Genomic DNA, 7,310 nt, shown 5'->3' with positions numbered 1-7,310 from the left:
AACACCCTAAAGCCCTAATTAGCAATACATGAAGATAGCTCTTTTTCACCTATTTAACCCAGTATTTCTCAACTCATTTGACAGTGGAATAAATTTTTAACACGTAGCACTTATTACAATTTTAAGGAAAACTTCTTGGGAAATGTTGTTTTAAAACTTTGATGAAATTTTTAATAAAGTGAGCCATCATCTAAATGTCCTTTTCCATAATGCTAACTTGCTAGTTCTCCAAAATTAAAAAAAAGGAACTGAACAAACAAAGCAACCAAAAGAAAATTATTAGTCAAAATGAGGACCCTTTTATATATAATAGAGCTAATAATACATAAAGATTCTAAGCCATTAGAAACAGAATTTTAAAGCAGGCTAGGACGTGAAAGGTCTTCTAAACTAGTTCACCTTCTTCAACACAGATGGGAAAATAGTAGACATGATGAGGTGAGTCAGTGAGCAACAAAGGTGGAACAGGAATTTTGTGCATGCCCAATCCATCTTTCTTTTAATTCACAAGATAAAGGCCCAACTTAGATATTTAGAAATCATAGTGATTTTTAGTAATTGAACTCCATTCTTTGACCTTTCCAATACAATCTGTAACATTTTTTTAAACCTTTAAAAGTAAGGATATACTAATGTCTTCTAAGTTTGTTTTTCTATAATAGTTCAAGAAATATTTATTATCTACTTAGTACAAAAACATGTATTTTGTCCTCTGCAAAGATGTATAAATTTCAGGAAATCGAGGTACACATGCATGCATGCACGTGTGTTGTAGTGTGTTCTTGACACATTTCTACGTAAAAATAATTACAAAATCCATAATAATTTCTTGTAGGACTTGGATTTTTATACATTCAAATATTTATATTGGCATTTTGTAGTATAATTTGAAGTCAGGCAGTGTGATACCTCCAGCCTTGTTCTTTTTTCTCAGGATGGCTTTGGCTATTCAGGGTCTTTTGTGCTTCAATACAAATCTGATGATTTTTTTTGTTCTATTTCTTTAAAAAATGCCATAGGAATTTTGATGGGGATTGCATTAAATCTGTATATTTCTTTGGGTAATATAGCCATTTTAACTATGTTGAGTTTTCCAATCCATGAACACGAAATATCTTTCCATATCTTTGTGTCTTCTTTAGTTTCTTTTTATAATGTCTTAGTAGTTTTCAGTGTAGAGGTCCTTCGTATGCTTTGTTAAGTTTATTTTTAGGTATTTTATTATTTTTTTGTTGGTTAAACTTTTATTTCATAATCATAAACTTAACTCTGCAACCCAACTAGACTTGGAGGTACAAGGAAAACCCAGAACCCAAAGAACCTCCGCGAGAGCAGAGATTGTAATATGGTGTTCCGAGCGGGTGGGATATAGGGTGCTCTCACAAGCTACAGAAGGAATGGTTTGGTGGTTAAGATAAAACATGTCAAATTTATTACGGTTGTCTACAGTCAGCAATGGTGATCTTCTTGCTGGTCTTGCCATTCCTGGACCCAAGCGCTCCATGGCCTCCACAATATTCATGCCTTTTTTCACCTTGCTGAAGACCACATGCTTGCAATTCAAGCACTCAGTCTTGGCAGTGCAGATGAAAAACTGGGAGCTGTTCATGTTGGGCTGAGCATTTTCCACGGACAAGATTGCCAGGACTTGTATGTTTCAGGATGAAATTCTCATCATCAAATTTCTCCCCAAAGATGGACTTGCTACCTGTGCCATTATGGCATGTGAAGTCACCACCCTGGCACATAAATCCCAGAATAATTCTGTAAAAGCAGGAAGCTTTATAACCACATCCTTTCTACCCAGTGCTCAGAGTGTGAAAGTTTTCTGCTGTCTTTGGAACTTTGTCTGCAAACAGCTCAAAGGAGATGTGGCCCAAGAGTTCACCGTCCACGGTGATGTCGAAGAACATGGTTGGGTTGACCATGGCTGGGCACAAGTAGCTCTGGAGTGGTGTAGTCTGCAAGCTTTATTTTATTCTTTTTTTGTAATTGCAAATGGATTTTTTTTTCATTTCTTTTTCTAAAAATTTATTGTTAGTATACAGGAACACACTGGATTTTTGTACATTTATTTTGCATCCTGACTGAAACTTTACCATATGATGCAGCAATCCCTCTTCTGAGTACCTATCCCCAAAATTTGAAAGCATTAATCCATAAAGATATATGTACCCTGATGTTCACTGAAGCATTATTCACAGTGGCCAAGACATAGAAACAACTGGAGTGCCCCTCCATAGGTGATTGGATAAAGAAGATGTGATACATACATACAATGGAACTTTACTCGGCCATAAGAAGATAAAATACTGCCATTTGCAACAACATGGATAGATGTTGAGATTATCATGCTAAGCAAAATAAGTGAGACAGGCAAAAGTTGAGAACCATATGATTTCACTCATATGTGGGATATAAAACTGAAAGCAACAAATGAATAAGACAAACAGAGACTCATGGACATGGCCAGCAGTTTAGTGGTTACTAGAGGGGAGGTGGTAGGGAGGTAGAGAAGGGTAAAGGTGATCAAATATATGGTGACATAAGGAGATTTAACTATGGGTGGTGAACACACAGTGCCATATCCAGATGATTATTATTGAATTGTATGCTTGAAACTTATATAATTTATTAACCAATGTCATGCCAGTAAATTGAATTTAAAAAAACGCACAATTATATAGGGGATTTAAAAAAGGGGGTAAGATATCCTAAAAGACATCAAGAAGCTCACTTGGAAGGGCTTTTCCAGGGTAACACTTCCAGCTTCATGCCCCACATTCATTTCTCCTCACTGGTTAAAGATTGAACATTTACTCCAAGTTTTTTAAATTGATTGAGATAATCGATTAGATGCTTGTAAGCATTAGGCATTTTGTCTTCTTCCTTCATGTGAGGCTGTCTGCCTTGATGTGTCTGTTCTGAGATTTTTCTTTAAAAATATTGTACAAAAGTCTTGATTAGGGAGGAGTTAGAAGCAGGGCCATGGAGATTTCACAAGCCCATTTGGCCTTCACACTTCAGTTTCATTGGCTAAAGACTTTATTGGTAATAAAGGTGATGTTTTGTCGAAAGAAAAGGAAAAAAAGTAAAAAGAATGAAAATAAAAATCAGTATGTCTAGAATTGAGAAGACAAAACTTTTTTTTTTAGCATTATAGAGCTTTGCCACAATTTGAGGCTTGAATGTATAGAGCCCAAATCTCTCAGAGCTAAAAAGTTCTTCAAATATCTTCTGATCTAAGGACCATCTTGCTAAATTTTATAGTCAGAAGCTGAATACACTTTGAGACCAGTGCTGTTCCAACTTTAATGTGAATTTGAAGCATATGGGGATCTTGTTAAAATGTAGTTTCTAATTTATAAGTCAGAGGTCAAGCCATTTCTAACAAGCTCACAGGTGATGCCAGTGCTACAGGACAATACTTTGAGTAGCAAGGGCCTAGAAAAGAGCTTCATTGAGCTTCTAGACCCAGTGAAGAGGCTGAAAGAGCATCGTGATTAGCTGTCAAATCTTTAGAGCTCTCCTTAAGGTAGAGTAAACTATGGTGGTTTTTTCAGGCCCTGGTGTTTTTCAAGTCTCTTTGCTCTAGGCATCACTGGTAAGTAGAACTACAGGAATATAGCCTATGTATTTTGCAACTCTTTTCTGTGGATTGAGGGGCTGGAAACAAAACAAAACAAAAAGCAAGTCTCCTGGGACCAGGGCTGGGACTCACCTGGCTCCTAGACCACAGCATTGACCTTCCTTTGGGCTACTAAGTTGTTCTTTATGATGTCACTCTTGTTTCTTGCCAATTAAGTAGATTTTTCCATTAATTTAAAAAGCTTTTATTTGTGTGTGAGGAGAACATGGAATCGGTTAATTGCATCGGAGAAGTCTTGAGATAATCCATTAGTAATTCCACATTGGTGAGGCTTGTTGAACCTAGAATCACATTCAAGGGCTTGTCAGCTTTTTTTTTCACATTGTCAGAACCTTGCTCTATGGTAGAATATTATTTGTAGGAAAAAAAACACTCATAACTCAACTCCCAAATAGATTTTTTTTCTTCTGGGAAAATGCTTGTTTCAGTTTGGGATTGAAAATATCAACATTTAAAAAGGCTCTCCGGCATTCACATGAAGTAGAGTGTAATTGTTTGCCTTCCCTTTGGCAGATAGCGTTATTAGAGACTAAACGAAAGAGAAAACGTTTAGTGGTGTTGTGTAAGAACTGACTCTACTACTTCTGGAGCCAATTCCTTGCAGGTTAACCTTGTGCTAGAAAGTAGCACGCTGATGTGGTCGAAGAAATTTACAAAAAAAGACCCCTTTTTCATGTATATTTACATACATTGTTTTATTTTTAGCATCCTTCATTTTTTTAAGATATGAGTTTTCCAAAGCATGTTTATTAACTGAAAGCCAGAATTCTGTTTAAAAATATAATTTTAATGTAACATAGAGCAGCAGTATTTTGTCCCCTTCCTTTTATGTTGTGTAGAAAAACAGACTTCTGTGTGGTGAAAGTGTGTTCAAATGAAAGCTTTAGATTGGTGGCTAGTAGCCCAGTTACGGAAAACTTGGCTGTCTGCTGCTCTTCGGTAATGTGTTCTACAGGCTGTTGTTTTCTGCTGATCGCCTATTTACAGTGATTTACTCCAAATATGTGGGCGTCTTAAGTATATGGGTGTTGTCCAAAAAAAAAAGTCAGGTTTTCTAAATGATGAAATGAGAGGAAACACAATAGCTTCTGTTGATTCCCTATTAATTTTCAAATTGAAAAAAGAGCTGCTGGAGAGCCTTGGAGGCCATCAGAGGTATCAGCTAAGAGGGTGGGAACCAGTTAAAAGAAAATGGTCATGTAAAAGGGCCCACTGCATATCCACTGTGGGCATAGCACTAAGGTTAATGATGTGGGCAGAAGGGAGAAGGTAGATAAAGCCTGAACCTTTAAGAAATTTGTAAATCTAGTTGATGAGACTGAACACCATCTAAACAAAATGATGGGCTCAATTGCAAAGCTGTGTAAAATGTGATACGGTACCAATTTAATGCATTGTGACACTGACACAAGATAAAGCAACTCTTCTTTCTGGGATTAAAGTTACTCAATTAGAGTGAAAGAGTCTGGGGTGATTCTAATCGAGACTTCTCCCCAGTTCATATAGATCCACTAATCAGTGCATTTGAAGTTAATATTGTTTAGTCATTTCTGAGTTTATCTGGTATCATAATTTAATATCAAATATTAATGTATACTTAATACCAAATATTTGATTTTATTGAACACACATACAGTATGAAAAGCATTGTACTCGCTCTTAGGTTTATATGGAAAAATAATATATTCATTGATATTAAGAAGCTCCAAATGTAGAGGAATAAAGCACAGATATTTGAAACTGTAACTACAATCTAATGTGATAATTATAAGAATAAACGAAATGATATAGGCACATAAAGGACAATTATCAGGTATACTTGAGTGATCCAGGACAGGATTCTTCAAGGTTACATGAGGTATTTTTGTCGTTGTTTTTTGTTTGTTTGTTTGTTGTTGTTGTTAAATGCTTGCTGAGATCCAAATACACTATGAGTATGGAATTGTACTGATTTTCTAGTGTAAAGTCTCTATTAAAAAACAATTCATGCTAGCTTGCCCTGAAATTTATGTAGTAATTCTATGGTAGCTTTGTGTGATTACTTTTGATTCATTTTAAATGATCACGATTTAATTTTGTTATTGTTCCAGAGTTTTGCTTTGAGTTAGTAAGTCACTAATATGAAAACTTACCGCTTTTCCAGTTCTAGCCTTTTCAAAATGTGTATCTTTCTATGTTCAATGCAGTGAACTGACAATTCTAGGTATTTTAAGTAGAAAGGGATTTAATATAGGGGCTTAGATGTTTAAAAATGGAGAAATGGTAGTCAGTATTCTGCCACAGGACTCATCATAGCTAAGATTCAAAGATGAGGAAGACACTGTTGGTGCTCTACCTGCTGTGTCACTTTTGCTTCGCTAACCCCGAGTTAATGACTTGTCAATGGGGCTCAGAGCCATGCCACAAACAGACATACTTTTATGAATATTTTTCAGGCTGTGACAACAGCCAAAGCAGAAATGTGGCCTCCTAAGCCATTTGATCCTCAGAGTGGGTCTCACTGATGGAACCTAATTGCCATTCAGGCTTGAAAAGTGTATGAGAATATAATTCTAGCTTTCTACATTGTGGTATATAACAGTATATAAAAGGGAATACAAATAAATGACAACTACCAAGCAATTGTATTAATTTCACTTCTATTCTTCAAATGTTAGTAATGTTTTTCTAGGGCTCTATCAGTCTTAACAATAAGTTATTTAAATACGTTTAACCTAAATATGTTTTATTAGCAACTAGCTTCTCTTACTCATTAAATGTATATTTACTGAAAACTGTGCTGGGCTATTTCCCAGCTGTTGAGAATATAGCTGTGTATTGAGTAGGCTATGATCCCTGTTCTCAAGGCATCTAAAGTCTATCAGGGAAGATAGTCTGTAAGAAATAATCAACCCAAAATGTGTACTTAAACTGGTTGTAGGGAAAAATAGGAGGTAAGATAAAACATCAAAATACAAGAGTATAATTTTGATTTGTATGATCAAAAGTGTTTGTTTTTTTCTGAAAAAGTAACATGAACTGAAAGCTTTGAAAATAGCCAGGGAATGAACTGAAGGAAGAAGGTTGCAGGCCTAGAGAACAAGTGCAAAGGCTGGAAATGAGAAAAGAGATTGTAAAAAGGTCTGTGACTAAGGGAAGGTGAAAAGGCTTTGCTAGAACATGATGAACTCTGTTTATTTGTGATAAACTACACATAACATGAAATTTACCACCTTGATAATTTTTTTATATTTAAAGATTTTTTTCAATTGTAAAATATATATAAAATTTACCATCGTATTCACCTTTAAATGTACAATTCAGTAGTGTTAAACGCACACACACACACACACACACACACACACACACATATATAGATAGATAGTATAACCAATCTCTAAAACTTTTCCATCTTCCTCAATTGAAATTCTATATCCATTAAAAACAACTCCCCATTTCCCTCCCCCCCCCAGCCCCTGGAAACCACCATTTAACTTTCTGTCTCTATAAATTTCAGTACTCTACATACATCATATGAGTGGAATCATGTTCTTTAGTGACTGGTTTATTTCACTTGGCCTAACGTCCTTAAGGTTCATCCATGTTGTAAGATGTGTCAACATCTTCTTCCTTTTTAAGGCTAAATAATATTTCGTTGTATGTCTATACCTCATTTTGCTTA

The 7,310-nt window shown here is 35.5% G+C and overlaps 1 pseudogene; it reads right to left on the bottom strand.

Moving 5' to 3' along the window:
* Nucleotides 1-1,433: 1,433 nt before the first annotated feature.
* On the bottom strand, nt 1,434-1,928 carry LOC107518097 (annotated as a pseudogene).
* Nucleotides 1,929-7,310: the final 5,382 nt, after the last annotated feature.

Source organism: Rousettus aegyptiacus, unplaced genomic scaffold (assembly GCF_014176215.1).
Source record: "Rousettus aegyptiacus isolate mRouAeg1 unplaced genomic scaffold, mRouAeg1.p scaffold_m13_p_9, whole genome shotgun sequence".
In the NCBI taxonomy this organism is placed as follows: Eukaryota; Metazoa; Chordata; class Mammalia; order Chiroptera; family Pteropodidae; genus Rousettus; species Rousettus aegyptiacus.
Note: the sequence above shows the minus strand (reverse complement) of the source record. Positions and strands in the feature narration are given on the sequence as shown.